Source organism: Echiichthys vipera (genome assembly GCF_963691815.1).
Source record: "Echiichthys vipera genome assembly, chromosome: 9".
In the NCBI taxonomy this organism is placed as follows: Eukaryota; Metazoa; Chordata; class Actinopteri; order Perciformes; family Trachinidae; genus Echiichthys; species Echiichthys vipera.
In genome coordinates, this window is record NC_139834.1 from 13090557 (window position 1) to 13108873 (window position 18317).

Consider the following 18317-nt stretch of genomic DNA (forward strand, 5'->3'; position numbering starts at 1 on the left):
TCACGCATGTTACTAAACATTCCTGGGTAAATGTGCAAGACATTGTGCATAACTCTTTGTAAGAATATACCGTTGAGGACATGTTGACTACAGATACACTGATATTTCCATAAGCATTCTTAGAGCAATTCCAATGGTATCTGCACAAGTGCCTCTCATGTTTACAGAAAACCTGAAAGGTGTTTGAAGTGAAGCATGAGTATTTGGATATTTCAGGTCATATTTTTGCCTTTACACAACAAAAAGTTTGATATAAATGATGTGCTTTGATATCCGTTTATTAATAATGGTTTCATCAACTGAAGTGGGATCCTTTATGCTGGCTCCCAATGCTACGCTATGAAACTGATTTGTGGGCTCATCTCATTCCTCGCTTACGTAATCGACTGATATAATCAATTTAACAGGACAACAGATGGACAAAATATGGTATCGTCCTCTTTACCTCAACTAGTCCTGATGCAAATGGCTTTAAAATGGCTCAGCAGGTAATTTCGATCGTCGTTCTGGGACAGACGTTCTTCCAGACACACACTCAAATGTAGTGTGACGAATCCTGAGGTTAAAAAAAAAGGATGACATCCCTGTTAAAATCAGCGACAATGCGATGTCCTTTCACAAACAGTAACCTACTGCTCCACTGAGGCTGGTGTGTGAGCCTCCCTACTGGACCGCCCCAAATTTCAACCCATGGCCTATTACTTCTTATTATTACAACTGCTCTCACAGTTGACCCTAATTGAGAATTAAGGGTAATAAACACACATACACAAAACCCACAACTTCCAGCCTTTCTATCCCATCGTCCAAAAACAGGAGAATTATCTCACTCAGCAGGGAACGAGTGCGGTGGAGCACAGTCGCCTATACAGGATAATGACATGAGAGCTGGTCGTCATGGAGTCAGGCTGGCTGAGTAAATACAGTAACCCTTGCCCAACCTTCAAATATACACCATGTAATGAAAGGGAAAATAACAGCATGGCAACCAAGTGGCATGGTCGGCAGGAAATGTTGTTCTGTAGGAATACAGATGCAGAAGATGTGTCGGTGTATTTGGATGGAAGGCGACTGAACATTTCTTTATCAGATAACATCTCACAGAGAAGTATGAATTTAAAGAAAATATTTTTAAAGGGCAATCTTTCAAGCAGTTTCATTGTTCTTCATTCCTCCATTTTGCTTCTTAGTCTTCACAGAAGGGTGTTCATGTGTGTGTGTGTGTGTGTGTGTGTGTGTGTGTGTGTGTGTTTGTGTGCTCATTGTCTCTCTGAAGTCTGCATGGAAAAATCCTTATCAAGGACACTCGTGAAAACAGCCAATACGTTGTTAGATCTCATCTCCTGATCCAGAAATCATCCTCTTTTCTGTGAAAACAAGATTCTGATTTTAACTATGCTACTGCTCAACCGAACAGCTCTGATTGGCTGTCAACACACCATCAAATCCAGAATTACGTAACCCTTCATTTCAATAACAAACAGCTCTCTTGTAGCGCCAATCAGCTCATAATCCTGTTATGAGGATTAAATTCTTAACACATCTTATTTGGATCAGGACTAACAAGAAATTAATTGAAAGGGGTTGACCCTATAGGAATAAAGCTCAGCAGTTCAGCTGGCAGAAAAGCCTGAGAAAAGCTCAAAGTGGGTGACAAGACTGGTGATATGATTGGGAACATAACACACACTCGAATTTGCTGTCTGCATTACTCACGTGGCATTGTCATCATCAATAGCTGGAAGGAAGGAAGGACATCATTTTCATGTGCTGAAACTGAGGATCTCAAAAGTAGCAGAAAATAAACCGAAATACTTCAATCAAACCCATTAGAGCACACATAGATCCCCCCCCCGCCCAAACACACATACTCACGCATGCACACACACACACACACACACACACACACACACACACACACACACACACACACACACACACACACACACACACCGTTCATTTCCCTGATGTGCTAATTGCTGGAGGTGTGTTCCTGAAATCCAAAGTAGGACTCTCTTACCTACAGACGTACAAAATTTCACAAGGACCTGAAAAGCTGTAATTAAAGGGTGACACATATCTGCTCCTCTCCCACTGTGTGTGGGATGGCCTGAAATAGAATTGCAGGGTTTTCTACAGGCAAATCTGCACTCTAAACCGCTGCACGGGCATCATCCTGTGTCTCAGCGAGGTAAATGGATGTATCCAGTGTTCATAACCCTCTCCATCTTTATGGGAATTTTACCAAATGATCTGACAGACAGGCGTAATCAGGTATGATGACAGGTCGCCATCAGCAGCTACGGGAGAGTGACTTGAGTCTGAAATGGCAATGCATAGCAACACATACAGTGGATCGGTTGCCAGACCGAGCCTTTGACCCATGCAGCTGGTCAGACAGCAGTGCATGCTCTCCCTCGACTGCTGGTGATTCACAAACTGAGGCTAATTCCTCTTGTGTGGTGCCATTTACATCATTTGCCTGAGGGTGTAATCTTTAATATGGGGCCATTATTATTCCACAGAGGCTTGTGTTCGGAGGATACATGTGTGCTATATCTGTGCAGGCGTGTGTTTATTTGTTAATGTGCCTGTATGAGTTTGTGCGAGTGAGAGAGAGAGAGAGAGAGAGAGAGCAGGGAGAAAAGAGTCTGTTGCTATGCACTTTTACACGTCCTCCCACTGGTCTCTTCATATGAAACATTATGGCAGAGAGGAGTTGAACACATATAGTTGAGCCATTTTCCTGTCATGCAACAATGCTTTATCAGTAAAAGCTCTTATAGCCTTAGCGTAGCGTTAGAGGTAAGGCACATCCCTGAGCCGACTTGACGCTGCGAGGCAAAAGGGCCTGAACCCCCTTAAATTGCTTGTTGGTTTGCCAGATTGCTCCATTACTTTGATCGATTCCAGGGGAAGTGACTGCTGTGTTTTATGGTTGAATGAAAGCATTATGTTGCACTGTAACCTGTGAGGAAGAATCATGCTACATGGTTTTTTATGTAATTTCTGAGTTACGTAATGGCTCAAAAACTAGGTGCATATTCAACTGAAACGATGTCCTCTTTTCTCTCACTTGCTGTAGATACAATAACGCATGGGGTTTCCACAGAGAAACCACCAAATAATGTCACTTCTCAAGCTTTCATGCTTTGATACTTCTTTGTTCCCCAAATGAAACGACGAAACACATGATTGGTTTATGCACTCCAGAACGACACGATTATTTGTCATTGACTTCTTAAACCGTGACAAATTATGTGACAAATGCTATGTTTAAGATGTAGGCACAAAACAACTTCATGATTGTTGTTTGGGTTAAAAAAAAGTACTTTGCTAAGATTGGGCTAAAATACCTACTTCGTTGCCATGGTTACAACAATAAACACTATGTTAAGGTGAGGGAATGGTTAAAAGAAACAAATGTTGAATGTTGGTGCAAAAAAGAAAAAAAAAACAGCAGTCTCCTGTGTTAAAGGCTGACATCCATCCACTCCTACCGCCTCCCTACGCAGACATTAGGGATTTTAAGCAGTAAGGGTTGAAGGGATGGCTATGCTGAGAAAAGGTCTCCTTTCTGAATGCATTATTCTACCTAAACACTTCCTGATGTTGTAGCCTAACTGTCTATTATGGGAATTATACAATACAAAAGCTGATACACTTGTAAAGCAATACACTTGCTGAGACGACTGATGCTGTTATATGCCTGGGAGATAATTCAATATGATTGTTTATTGTCTTTTAATGGAATTTAATAGTATTGTGATGAAAATCATATATCGAGATATCGTGATACACAATTACCACATCTAAAGTGAACATAATAAGCCAATACTCAAATTTTTAAAAAAAGCTGATGTGAAATATTTTGGGTTAATGTTTTGCAATAAACTTTTTCAGAAAATGAGAGAAATACTCACTAATTCTCATTTGTTATGTATTTAATTCACACAGGAGTATACATATAAAGATTTTACCATTTGACTATTTCATATAGAATATGAACAACCAGAAAACATGCCATATAGTGATATAAATCGTTATCAAGATATGAAATGACCTATATCAGGATAGAAGATTTTGGACATATCGTCCAGCCCTATGCTGTTGTGTTTCTTTGAGCACAGTCTCCTTTGATAACTCTGATAATCTGCAACTACATGAAACTGCTTCAATTTGGATCACAGCTTTATTGGCTTTTGGAATATGTGCAGCTAGTATGGTGCATTGTAGTGCATGGAAATACGCTGATATAATTATAGTTCATTTAAAACAAATTATAAAAGCGGTCATTTATTTAGGAATTAGGAAGAGAAAGTCTTTTTTTCTGACATCTATGACTGATTACAACTTCGCTGTGTGCATTTCACAATATCAGCACTCTCCAGAAATAATGTTATAAATCTCAATACATTTCTATAATATTTCTTTTACTGGCAGTGAACTAGCTGCAAACATTTTAGTTTTTTTTAGACCAATGCAGAAGGGCTGTCAAATGTGTGGATGCTGCCATATGGGAAGCATTTACTGCTCTGCATGCATGTGTAAAATGCTGTTCATATGAAAAAGATGTCTTTTGGTGTTCGGTCTGCAGATGAGTTGTGTTGATAAGTCTCCTTGTTCTTGAACCGCTTAATCAGTGGAGACATAACAAGGTGATTAAGTATGAGTGGTACACCGTTGAATGAAGTATTCACACTATTGTCAAAGAAACAGACAATGGACCCAAGAGGCTTGAATTGGTCTGAATGTTCTTTTAAAAATTGCTGCGGCAACACAAGTTAATCCATCATTGAGCTGTAAACAAAAAGAGCAGGAAATAGCACTGAAAAACAATGAAAACCAACATCTGTTGGGAACAGAATCCTTGGGTTTAAAAAAATCCAATACTGACTCGGTAGAGTTAAGTACCAAAATTCAAAAGCGTGAAGAGAGTAACTACTGAACGCATGATTCATTTGACACCCATAGTCATTGTTGTAGCCCTTTTTTGAAAACAGCGCTTTTGTGCAGTGGTGCAATCAACAATAGACATGTAATGACTCAAGCCAGAGTCGTTCAAAAGCGAACAAAGACATATAAATTGACTTTGATGTAGATCAAGTCAAAACCAGACAACGATTCTGAGAGGAACAAATCTGTACATGTATGTGTCGGTCTGAATCTTCTGCAGGTGTTACCACTGAGCCTGTGAATCACTTATACCCCCATGACTGGAAAACCTGGAATTACAGGCTGAGAGGGAAATTATAATGGGCAGTAAGACTATGATTACATATAGACCAGTGGGCACCACCATTATCTCTGATAGAGCCTTTTTTCACTGGCTTCTGACCTCAAGGATGCTGCAGAAAAGTTCACCATCACAAACATCAGCTTGTTTGTGTGGCTGAAGGAACAATGGCGTGATAGATGGCAATGTCAACGCAAAATAGGTGCAAAAAAGTCCAATTTAGGTCTTTGTGCAGAGGGGATCAGTTACCATTAGTCTGAAAGCCATTCAGCTAATAGCTCAAAGCTGCAGACTTTATCACAAAACATAATTAACTAATGAGAAAAATCTGTTGGCCATTAGCTGGTGAGACTGCAGCTGAAGGGCAACAACAAGATGTCGCACGGAAATGGGTTACAGTGTGGCAACAGGGACGACGACTCTGTGTGTGTGTGTGTGTGTGTGTGTGTGTGTGTGTGTGTGTGTGTGTGTGTGTCTGTGTGTGTGTCTAAGCACTGGGCTGAGCCGGGGTGGGATAAGAGGAACAATTATGATATCCACTCATTTTGTGATAAGAGCTGCTTCCAAAGCAAAATAAATATATTAAGAAGCTTCATAGAGGGTTGACATCAGAATAAGTTTTGTTGAAAGAAAAGACAGAAAGCGAGATGAAGATTATGTGGAGCAACATAAAAAGGATAACAGTGGAGGTGAGGAGACACAGGGTCCGAGGGGAGAAATGTCTTTTCCTGACTGAACTACAAATGGAGACCAATCAGCCTTGAAGTTGCCAGGTTTCAAATTTAAGATGTCAAACTGTCTGGGGCAAAAGCCAGCATGAGGTTTTATGCTTTCAATTTTTCTACAATATCAGTCTAGTCTCATAGATGCTAAAGCTAATTATAAAGGTCAATGCCAATGTTATTATCTGACATTTTAGTTGGTTGACTAATTAAAAAAAGTAAAGATCAAACACATAAAAACCATGACCTGGCAATAGTTAATTAGAGAACTTTAAACTTCAGGATCAACAGGTTCTTATCAGGAAACATTGATGTAGATGCCAGCACATTTACCCAAGTACAATACAATTCTGAGGTACTTGTACTTCACTTCACTATTTAATGCTCCTTTTTCTTCTACTCCTCTTGAGTTCAAAGGGAAGTATTGTACTTTTGACTTCACTGTACCAAATTGGTAACTGACTAGTCAGAGTAAGTTGGAAAGCTCCCAAATCCCACTCCACCTTTACCAGCTGCAGTATTAAAGTGAGGAACACATTCAGGTATCAATCATTATTATCCAATAAAATAATGTAATAATGTATAATTCTGAAATTATCTTTTACTTTTGTTACTTTAAGCATATATTAATGAAGATAATTTTTAACTATTTTTACTCACGTAAGCTTGGTTCAATTGTTTGACATCTTCCTTTAAATGCATCATAACCTAAATTAGACAACTAATGGATTCCTCTGTGGAGTTATGATATAGTATCCTGAGCTTGTTGAGATTCATTAGCCCCTAATTGTTTTTTTGAAGAAGCTCTTGCACAGAGACAATAAATCTAGTTTTACATCTGTTCAATGAAACTTATAAGACTCTCTATATGTTTTTTTTGGATTAATACGTTATATTTAATAACACCTGTTAGAAGAGTAAGAGGTATTTAGCTTCTCCAAAGCCATTATTGGATGATTTAGAGTTTGCCTGAGTGATGCCCTACGTAGGCCATGCATGACACTGCAAGCCTAGGACAAGGGGGGAAACGTCCCGCTGTTGGAAAAATCAATAGCTGAAACCTCAAATTCAATTATCTTCTTGTTACTGGGTCTTCCCTGATGGTCCTCTGGAGGACTTTGCGGCCGAAATAATTCCCATAACTCTCCTAACAACTTTTGCAAAGTCAGGCATTAGGACTCGACATCAATGGTACAACACAATCAGAAATACTCAGGGAAACATTTAGGGAGCTAGTTGGGAGTAAGGAGTGAAGAAATACAAATCAACTTCACCATGAACAAAGGCCTCCGCTTCTAACCAAACGTAGACATCTCCAGTGGAGGAAGAAGTACTATATTTCAGTAGAAGGTAAAATACAAAAACGTAAAAATCTATCTTATCTATCTATCAAACCTAGTGGAGTAAAAAGTATAACATTTGTAGTAAAGTAGAAGTATAAAATATAAAGTATCTCAAAATTGTATTGCAGAACTGTAAAATGTAGTACACATACAGGACATCTACAATACAAGTAATGAGAAAAGATGTGCATAATATATAGTCAGGGAGGGAGTCTGTAGGCTGTGAGCACCTTTGTATATTCTTGGCTCCCAGGAAGCCCTGAGGGAACAGCTGAGCCCTGCAGTGGGAGCGCTGTTGGTATGCCATGGACTGAGACTGAGGGAGGATTAACAATGATCTTATTCTGCTTGATGAGGGGGTTGATGTGAGGCAGGTGGTTAGAAGTATTTGATAGTGTGTGTGTGTGTGTGTGTGTGTGTTTGTGTTTCACAAAGGAAGTGTAATAGTTAACAGCTTTGCTTGCATCACATCCTCATCTCGTCAAAGCTGTTTAGAGTGACGCAGAGCTCATCAGAGGAAACCAAAGATTTTGTTCCGTGAAGTAATTCCGCTGCGGCCTCATGGGAATGGATGAATTAATGGCTCAAGCAGGCATTGTTGATTTTTTTCTACGTCATCTCTGGGGTGCATTGGTGATTTTTCATTTACAAACATAACACAATTTGCCTTGTCATAAAATGTAAAGTTAGAACAACTTAAATTATTAATAACAATGCCTATAACTCTTTTCTTAAATGTTTTTGTTTTGGGGGGGGGGACTCATTCTTACCAACACTCTGGGTAAGGGTAATGTCTGTCTGCCATTTTGGTCCAGACTGAATCTACTGTGATGAATTGCCATGAAATGTTGTACAGAGATGCATGGTCCCAAGAGCATGTTTGCTACTGTAATGCCTTTGGTGATCTCCTGTCCTTTAGCATCACAGAGCTGACACTTGTGTTTTTGAGTGCAATATCTCCACAACTACTGGATGGAGCTTTCCATTCAACGTTAGGTAAATTAAAAAAAATGTTTTAAAAAGTAACTGGAAAATGAATGGGTGGAAAGGTGGTGTGGTGGTTAGCACTGATGCCTCACAACAAGACTGTTGCTGGTTCGAATCCAGGATAAGGCCCTTCTGTGTGGCGTTTTCATGTTCTCGCAGTGTCTGCGTGGGTTTTCTCCTCCCACAGTCCGAAGACATGCACGTGTTTGCCCGTAGGTGTGATGTGAGTGTGAATGGTTGTCTCTCTCTGTTTTGTCTCTATGTGCCCTGCGATAGACTGGCGTCCTGTCCAGGTTGTACCCTGCCTCACACCCGATGTCAGCTGGGATCCGCTCCAGCCCCCCCTGCGGGTGGCGGTTGAAGATGGATGGATGGATGGAAAAGTAATTTAAATCCCAAAGTCCTCTGTTGTACCTTGCATTTAGTGCTAAACATTGTTAAACATGTTAGCATTGTCACTAAAAGCATATTAGCGTGCTGACATTAGCATTTAGCTCATAGCAGAACTGGTTCTAAATACAACATCAGAGTTTGAGATTTGAAAAAGAATAACGTTTTGTCACAGTGCATATCAAAGCAAAATAGTCTACTATGAAATCACCTTTATTTTTGTAATATTAACATATTTCGTCTTTATACAATGGTTGAAACTGAAGAGTGACTGGAGATATGAGTTGACACACAGCAAAGGCACCTTCTGGATTTGGATCCAGGACATCAGGGTGATGCAGGGTTTTTTCCAGCTTCTTATTTATGCATCCTTGTCCTTTTGTTTCTCTGTGACCTGTAAACCGATTGAGGTCTGCCACATCAAACAACGTTCCAATTGGTAAAATGCTTTTTGGAGCCAACAAACAGCAAGAAGCCTTCCAGGAGAGCTTGGAGCGAGAAGTAAAGTGCAACCTATGCAATATTGAAGACTCATAGACACAAGGTACTAGCAGTATGCACTTTTGAAAGCCACCAGACACCCTCAACAAAAACCATAATTTTACCTTGCAAAACAAAGAAGTTGTCAGTCTACTGCTCACCTTGAACAGTTTGTTTGTTTGGTGTTTTAAAAGGGTTTGTTCAGATTCAACAAAGTCACACAATAACAAAGTCTAATTAAAGTCAAAGAATCTGCTTGAAGGACCTAGCCCTTAAACTGATGCTGATTTATTTTTGTAAGTGTGCCTTTTTTCAACTTGGGGTGTGCAGACCACCAGCTACTGTAGGTAATAAACTGACTATGGATAAGTACTACATAAACCCCCCCCCCTTCAAAAAAATCTGAAATATCCCTTTAAGAGGTTAACATTTAATAAATAGTTTAAAACACATTAAAGTAGTTAGTTGAAAGCCGATATAAGGACATCTTTATGTGTTTATTAATGTACAATATTTATAAAACAACTGGATTTCCCGCTATTTTTATGACTTTGGAGGGAAGCGGATTAGTTCATGTGCTGTGAGACATGCCATAAAGGTAAGAATTGTTTTCAAACCTTCCAAGCCCATTTTTGAGAAAACTAAATTTGATGTTTTTTGAGACTTTTCAAAACCTGCAGAAACACTGTTAAAAGGTGAATACTATTTATATTATGGATATGTCCATTAAAAGGGTGCAATGAATATGGGAAGTAAGAAAAGCTTTCTGTTGCTTATTCACTGTCAGACTGTGCATGGTTGTTTAATTAATCAGCCGGAAAGCATCAGCTGGTCAATGGGCAATATATTTTATGTAGCAGTTCGATACTGCAGCTGGCTGTTGCTGACAAAGCCAACAAAAGACAGTGATTTAAAATCTGCTTGGAATGCATTTCGAAATTCAGTGGTTGATTTTCAGTCACTGTTATTCACAATCGCTATAGCAGCCCTTTATTATGTGTATGTGTCACTATAGGGTACTATGTTGTTATAACATATCTTATTTTCACATCTGCCTTATGTCTATGCCAGTAAAACATGGAAGAATGTCCTATTTGGCAGCTACATTTTGTGCTACTTCTTCAATCCTTTTATATCATCCCTATTATCTTGATGAGTGCAGAGGGAAATAGGTCAGTGAGAAAAGTGAAGAACTAATGGTAAACTTTAGTGCTTGAATCAGTATCACATAAAAAGTACAAATAACATAAGATGGAGGTAGTAAAATCCATCTATGCCTACTTTAAATAGCAGTCATTTATAATCATAAATGCAGTGAGTGTGTTATTGTGTGCATGTGAATGGGTGTTACTTTTTGGTGAGTAGCAAAGTGCTATTTCAGAAGCCCAGTAATGATGCCATTAATATGAGGATCAAGTGAATACTAAACCTCAGGGCACAGCAGCACCACAGATGATCCCTCAAGAGTTAAGTTCAATGAGGCCAAACTAGCACCAGAATCGACACCAACAACACCAGCAGCAGCATTTACATCATGCTGTCTCTTTTGCCTGAAAATAATCTATACACCTGCGGCCTCACTCCGTCCCTGTCCCTCTTAACTCCTCTCTGGGTGTAACTTTTAATTCAAGGGAAACAATCTTCCTCTGACTAAGCATAAACTGCATTTTGTTCTCTTAGTGATCCCTATCGTAACTCAGTCAGCACTTTCTAGGATACACAGAGATTGGGTGGAAACTGCTGAGACACACAGTGCCACTGCGCTAAAGAAATGCACTGTGTTGAATCGTGTTTAATCCCAGGGCTTTCTGAATCTCAATGCCTTTGTAGCCTCCTCTTCTATTCTTCCAGATCACCACCTTTCTTCTTTTCATCCAAAAAAGGGGCCATTTTGAATTGGAGGCCTCACAACTGTCAAAAGGACTGGCCAATAAGAGAGCAGAGGAGCAGATGGCAGGAGAAGTGTGTCCAGATGGGAATCTTTTGACAGAACAGCGAGGTTAGTGCAGAATCACTCTGACACTAAATGGCGAGGAATCTTTAAAGAACCAAAATGAGTCAGCACGTTGGTGTTGATGAGCCCTGGATGATGTTGCAGAAAAGACCAGGCTCGGCTTTGGGAACAATTACAGAAGTTTGCCACGATGAAGTCATGGTGGGCTCAGCACTACAATAAGCTTTAATAAGTAAGTTAATGATTGATTATCCTAACCAATTAAGGTGCTTTAATATGGCGCTAGGGAGAACATTAGTTAACAGACAGCAGCAAGCCTCAGGGAATCATGCAGGATCCACTTCAAGAAGAGCTTGATTGTGGTAAACACCGGTAGGAGGCTTAATATTCACCTTTCACTACATGAGGATTTCAAATCAAGCCTCCAACATTATTAAGGCCATGATTCACCGAATTTCCTCTCAGTGTGTTTTAAACTTAGTATACTCCTTTTAGCTTGTGGGCAGCAAACATACACTTTTCACTTCTCTACAGCCAAGATTACAAAAAAGACATTATCTGCATTCAGTCCTTGTGGCAACATTTTAGGATATTTATCAAACCATCATTACCCCAATCCACTATCAGAATAGTTCAGTTAAAAGACAGTGGACAACTTATTGGAAAAATCCATCTTGGTGGCTGCTGAGTGTAGAAAGAGAGAACTCAATAAAGGAAGAAACACTCAATACTCAATTAATTTGCTCTACAAAGCAGAGCAGAACGACTTCCCTACATGAGCATTGAGTTCCACAGCGAATATCCATCTACTATTCCTTTTTTACGAGTCCAAACAAGTCTGAATTTGTTGCTCCCTCATATCACATCAGCAAAAGCAAAAACATCTAGTAGTACTACAACCAGTATGCGGTATGCAAGTTGTTAACACTGCCTTTCTTTAACTAATAAAGTGTGTTTGTGTGTTTTCTATGTGTAGTTATTAAGGCCAAAGACATAGGTATTATTGAATAACTGTTAAGTGTTTTAACATCTTTATTACCTTTACAAAGGTTATGTTTTTGGTTTGGTTTGTTACTGTCTGTTTGACACAAGGATTACGGAACAACTACTAGCCTGATTTTATGCCCATGTTCTTGGAAATTCAGTCACCCAGCGCAACACTGAAGCTCACTAGTGTGTTTTTTGGACAACAGATGGCACAGTTCTAACCTCTTTTCATAAGGTTTATAGAGAGTAACAAAAATAAAGAATATCACCAGACTTATCTTTTAACCATTTTCTTTCCTATCCATTTTTAGGAAGAGGTTAAGTTGGGACCAAGGATCCTGTAGTGTGCTGGGGATTTATCATACCCTGAAGTCCCAGGTAGACAGCTAAACCCACAAAGCAGCAATGAAGTGTTCGCTGAGCTTGCAGCAGCTTTCCATAGACAATGCATGGCAGCTCACCACCAACCGCTTCGACCTCAGCAAGCCGCACTCTGCGTCTAAGTGTGGCCAAACTAAAAGTTGGAGATAGTTTAACTTTTTGCAGTGCTCTACAGACAGAAAATATCAACAGCAATCAGTAACAGTCATGTGACTCCTGGGACTCCTTTGACCTGTTTACGAAGAATCTCTTCACACTTGAATGAACACTCCTTCTGGTTGCAGAAGAATGTAATTTTTGCGGCAAGCAGCACTTTGCCGCTGCTTGATGTGCTTTCAGTGTTGTGAATGCTTGTGGATCTTTATGGTAAAGCAGGTTGATGCTAGCCAACAGGATCCTTGCTGCTGTTTTGCCAAGATCTTTCTCAGACAGTTTATTTTGCCTCTTGTGATTCTTTACTGCTTCTATCTGTTTTAGCTTCACTTACTTTATAATACTGTGCAAACCAGTTTCCTAAACCTCCGTTTTTATCTTGTGACTCTTGAAGCAGTGTGTGACAAGTGACAGGCAGGATCCTTTGTTTTTATCTGCTATTTTGAAATGTTATGTCATTTGAATTATAAGTAAACTACTGTATTACTGTTGGCTGAGTACATTTGACTATTTATTACATTTAAGAGGAACAATCAGTTAACTGTTGTGTTTTTATCAGTTTTACCAATGTGTTCACAGACACATTAATGATGCAAATCAACCTTCAGCAGCATTTGAAAAGTTTGAATAACTTAGACTGAGTAATAACCTAACATTTATTCATGTATTGAGATTCGCAAATATAAAATAACTTAGTTAGTTGTTTTTGTTATGAAATACAGTAATCCTTTCTTAGTGTATGGATGATTAGGTACATGTAAATACACACAGATGTCAAAGTGATCTAAAAGTGTCCCACCTGAGGTGTCCGTGGTCACAGTGGTACCTGGGACGGTGTCCTTAAAACATACTGAAGGTGAGCAACTTGGTTCTCCTCACGTAGCTGTATTTTCCAACCTACAGTCCTTGTATTGTGAACAGGCTGGTTCTGTGTTATCATCCATGTTGAGTTTTTCGCTTAGATGACAGTGTATGCTCTTTGTTCTAGCTGTGTCTCGTGATGGGTCTGCAGTGTGCTGTGTGAGTCTCTGACTGCGTCACCGATGACTGTAATGGCTGAACACTGCAGGGTGGAGAAACCCCTGCAGCCTGCATACATTTACACCTATTTTCAAAAATCCAAAAGAAAACCAATGATCTGAGACATTGTCATTACATAAGATTAGATCAAATTGTGCTTTGACCAAGTTAATATCAATATGTCAGTCATTCAGATTCAGACACAGCTCTTCAAACAACACTAATTAGTCAAATAATATTAACTGCAAGTAACTTCTTACAACAGCTAATTTGTCAGAGAAAGTGTGCCATTGCTGCTGTGATAAACAATGGGTTTGTACAGTGAACACAAAAACGTCAAAAGCTGGAGTACAACAATTTAGACTGACCTGATCTTACCCATCACCCCCTCAGTGGATACAAAGTCTCATTTTAATTTAATCAGGCACGGCAGCACATGCTCATGGGGTCCTGCATGGAAGCAACTGTGGTGCAACACAGGTTTCATTTCCTGTTCATAAGCCTTTTTTAAAAGGCACTGATTTAAGCTATTGTACAAACTATCACCATGGCAACCAGAGCTATCCTAAACATGCAGCAAAATGGATAAAAACCAACACAACACAGAAACAAAAAGCCACTTCTGATAAATTAAACTGTTATTACAGAAGCAAATCTTTTCTCTAGCACTCACTGTTTTTTTGGGGTTTTTTTGACAGGGAGGTTTACAGTAATACACAGTTAAGAAGAGGGTAATTTATCCAAGAAATTTTCTTTTCAATTCCTTCTATTCATTTCAATCCTGTACGCCATCACTCACATTCTGCATCATCGACCTTATGTAAGAGAAAGGTCATTGCATATCTATTATTAAATGACTCAGTCATGGTATACTACATTATTAATCAACTCAGCATAGTCTCTAAACACACACAGTGTGGCTCTGACCTGGTCGTATATGTTTAAGCAAAAGTAGGCCTGAAACCTCTCAGCATCCCCCCAATGCTTCATTAGTAGACCAGTCTAGAGATATTTACGTCAGAATCATAAATAATGTCTTCAAAATTCAGCAAAGTGAACCTTCAAAAGAAAAATCTCCCCGATCTGATGATTTGTCAGCGGGCAGTGAAGAGATTCCCTGTGTTTGTACCAACTGAACATGAATGGCATTGCACTTGTATATTGGACATGTCCTTTGTGGGAAGAGAACAAACTGCATTTGTGTGGCTGTTACAATTGTATAACATCTGACTGAGCCACCTGAACTGTCAGCATATCGGGGCCATAAAAGCAGCGCAAAAGCAGAAATGTACTGTGAAAGCACCGCATGGGGTAGAGCAGCAAGCTCTGAGACACCCGCCCACCCTTCCTGAATCAGCCGTTTCTGTGGCGACCAGAGTGGAGGGGGGTGGAGGGAGGTGCTTGGTGAAAGTGAAGAGACAAACATTTGAATCCCGGTGGGAGAAACATCAAGGGATGGATGGATGGATGGATGGATACGGGGACAGATATATTGATGGATGGGTGATAAAGGGAAATGGCAGGGTCAATGGGGAGCTGGGGCTGATTCCTCAACATCACATTCAGTGACAGATTGACAGTCGGAGAAAAACAACAGTAGCATCCACAGTGACAAACAGAGGTTTTTCACTTTCAATGGCAGCCCAGAACCACGGTCATGGCTCAGGGGATTAAACCATCTAGACACTGACAATGTGTCTCTGTGAAATCTCATTCAGCCATATGGCCCTATCATAGCCTTGTATTTCTCTGTCCTCTCTGTATGCAAATCATATAGGCTTGAAGTAAGTTATGGCAGATTGAGACTAACTTCATAGGCCAACTTCAAAATGAACTGAAGTTGATTCAACAAGTGGTGCACTGGAGGAAATAATTCTGGACTGACCTGCTGATTCCCTGCGGTAAACACTCATGAGCTGCCATTACACACAAATGACATTTCCAGGATGCAACAGTGCAAGCGACAATTGTCACACACTAACATGGAGGAGGAGAAGGTGCTGAATCCTGCAATGTTTGGCTCAGATGATAGATTAGAACACAGCTTTATATCAGAATAAAGATAGTGAAGTTTACGCTCAGTGGTGGCCAAAGCAATTAGTGAAGAAATCTAAATAAATATAAGATATAAAATTCTGACATCACTTGTAGACATGCTGGCAACAAAATCTATTCATAGCAAATTGTCAACATATTTTCCTTTGCACATAATATTACAGAAAAAAAAGACCCTGGGATAATCTTGCTCCTTATCTACAATTAGATGTCAGCTTTGTTTTTGAAATTAGTCCAGTATGTTGAAAACCTTGTTATATAAAGGATAAGACTTTGATCTGGGAACATGATTGTTTCAATCTTATACTACAGTGATGGCAACCTGCTCCAACAATTAGGGCTGGATGCAGTAGTTCTCTTGCGCAGCTGAGACAAAAGGCTCACACTAAGCTCAAGAAAAACAGTGTAAATCTGACATGTAAGCAGCTGACAGTCGTCTATAAATCACTGTGTCCACACACACTACGAACAGAAATGTATGCACAATCTGCATTCCATCAAATACTGTAGTCCGCCAAAGTCTGCAGCATCTGAGATTGAACTGTCTTCACCATGTTTTTTTTCTTCCAAATAAGACTGAGATAACACTAGCAGAGCTGAAACGGTTCCCACTCCACCCACTTTCCTTTTCAGGGACACATGGATTAACACATAAGGGGAAAACGCCTCTGATAGGAGTGAATCTAAATCTGATTTCATCCCTGTTTCCCCAAGTCCCTGTGGTCTTTTTCACTTGTCAGTCAAATAGGTAAACAAGCATTTACACAAACTAACACATACGCAAAACGTGTAAAAAAAACCGACTGAAACCCACCCCCACTCATCACATCCCTATGCACACACAACTAATGATGGATGCACCTCATTTCTTAGAGAGAACTTTCATCAGTCAGTGTTTGTCAAATCAGTACATAAAATAAACTGGCACCACGCTACTGAGAGTAGTTCATCATGAGGCTTTTGAGACTCACCTGTTTGTGTGGATGGTTGATGGAGTCCGGGTGTGGAGGTGGAGGTGCGCAGGGACTGGACTGAGTCGCTCACACTGGACACATACCAGAGGACTGACTGTCTCTGCTCTGCTCTGCACTGCACACAGCTCACAGCGCTCTCCTCTTCCCTCCGAGTCTCAGAGACAAACACCAGCTCTGCCTCTGCTGACTCTGCCTCTACGCCTTTCACACGTACTGTAGCAGCAACAGAGGGAAGGTTGGGGGCTGCAGCCTCTGTGATCAGCACAAGTCTCTCTCTCTCTCTCGCGCTCTCTTTCTTCTCCAGGCTCTGTGTATCTCCTCAAGTCTGGCCACAGGCAGCCATGGCTGGGGAGGCAGAAAAACAGTAAAAAAAAGTGTATATAGATTAAGTTGACTCCCTTTGTAAGTATTTATGTTGTGTGTTAGTGTGTGAGAAGAAGCATGCTCTGACAAGAATGCACACAAGCATACAAGATGTGGGAGAGAGCTTTACTCTTTCCTGCTGCTCCTCCTTTTTCACCAGCACCTACCCACCCATCCACCCACCCTCTTCTTGCCAGCCCCACACCAGCCTGTTAAAGTGAGTCATCAGCCATCAGCCAATCGTACGTCGGCACACAGCCTCCGATTAGAATAATAAGAGTATTTATGCATGCCTGTTTTGAGTACATGAAGATGAAATGGAGATTAGTCTGAAAGGGCTTTACTTTGCTCTGGGTGGGAAAGATCCGGTCATACATGAAGTAATTCACAACAGGATTTATATTAAGAAAAAAAAAAAACCTGTCACAGCAAACAATTTCTCTGTGATTGTATCCCTCATTATTTGATACCATATATTTATAGTAAGCAAGGAGTATTGTTTTTCTTTAACTGCTTACAAAGCATATGGCATAAAGATATCCATATAAATGTCATTATAAATTCACATTATTCATCAGTGCATCACTTGTGAGGTGTGACTCACTGTGCTCTATGATTTATTATATCAAGACTCAAGATACATTTGAGTATAAAAAGGTCTAACTGTAATTTTCCTTTGAAAATCAAGGTAAAGTGCTAAAATAAATTACAAGTTACTGCTCTACTACTGCTCTGCGTGGTCTGTAACTACGCACTGACCTGTTCTTTGTACTCTGCCTGCCATGATGAGTGCCCTTCTGTGTAGTGAGGTAGGAGGAGGTATTTTGGGCCTTCAGGTTTCCAGAAGTTACATTTCTGTTCATTTACCTTGATGTCAATTTTATGAAGAAGGGCTTGGATGGACATTAAGCTCCTCTGGTTAAATCGTCAGTACAAACAATGAGCAACTGTGCTGAAAAAGAAAAGAAAAAAGGTTTACTGGTGAAAACTCAGTGGTACATGCGGATATACAGAAATACTTTGAAGTCAACTACACTTCCCAAAGGGCATAGTGGTGAATAAATCTGATCCCAAAGCTTACACATGTGAGACTGTCCTCCAAAAAAGAAAAACAGCAGCGACTGTGTTGACTATTTATGTGTAACCTTCAAGGCACCCTGTAGAATTCTTCACCTCTAGTAGTGCTATAGAGAGAGGATTTCTTCTTCTTCTTCTAATTTACTAGTGGCAGAAATGCACCAATAAACACAGTAAAGGAGGAAGGAGAAGAGG

The 18317-nt window shown here is 40.0% G+C and overlaps 1 protein-coding gene across 1 annotated transcript in view; it reads right to left on the minus strand.

Moving 5' to 3' along the window:
* Nucleotides 1-16906, minus strand: part of LOC310951432 (prickle-like protein 2) — a gene marked incomplete at its 3' end in the record, with an annotated part of 35607 nt that extends 18701 nt beyond the window's left edge. The window contains exon 1 of the mRNA XM_083919642.1: nucleotides 16680-16906. The remainder of the gene's footprint in view (nucleotides 1-16679) is intronic.
* Between the last annotated feature and the right edge of the window lie 1411 nt (nucleotides 16907-18317).